This window comes from Penaeus monodon, chromosome 29 (assembly GCF_015228065.2).
Source record: "Penaeus monodon isolate SGIC_2016 chromosome 29, NSTDA_Pmon_1, whole genome shotgun sequence".
In the NCBI taxonomy this organism is placed as follows: Eukaryota; Metazoa; Arthropoda; class Malacostraca; order Decapoda; family Penaeidae; genus Penaeus; species Penaeus monodon.
The window spans coordinates 13,179,339-13,179,872 of record NC_051414.1 but is presented as its reverse complement, the minus strand read 5'-3'; the positions used below and the strand labels follow the sequence as shown (position 1 = coordinate 13,179,872).

The 534-nt window shown below is 35.8% G+C and overlaps 1 long non-coding RNA gene across 1 annotated transcript in view; it reads right to left on the bottom strand.

The window, feature by feature from the left end:
* LOC119591975 overlaps positions 1-534 on the bottom strand; it is a 47,801-nt gene that overhangs the window by 46,256 nt on the left and 1,011 nt on the right. The gene's annotated exons all lie outside the window — the stretch shown is intronic.

Below are 534 nucleotides of genomic sequence, written 5' to 3'. Positions count from 1 at the left end.
TTCAGTAGTTTGATCTAATCTGTTTCAGAATCAAGCATTTATGTCTGCCACCTTCAACTCCAAGTCCCCAAAGCCTGTTGAAAAGGAAGTGGTGTGTGTGCTGGAAAAGAAGACTGGATGCACTTTAATAACATTAGAATGCACAACAAAATATGTATGTCTCTATCCTGCAAGTATATCTGAGGCAGAGGTTTGATGACTATTGCTGGGGTGTGAGGCACAGAAGTCATGGTATTACTTGATGCTTTGATCTGTGGAATTTGATAAGAAATTGTACACTTACTTTACTTTATCATTTATATGCAATTGGAATCATATGATAAATCAGCAAATGCAATCTGCTCCTAAGGTGCTGAAGCCATATAACAAACTTGAAATACAATGGAAGTGCATAAAAAATTAATGACATTTATAAAAGTTATTTCCTTTTCCAGGGCCTGTCCATGGATTTTCTCTCAAAGCAACCTTCAAAAACAATCTCTCTCTCTTTATCTTTCCTTCTCTCATATTCATTTACTAGTTGAATGGCTTCAT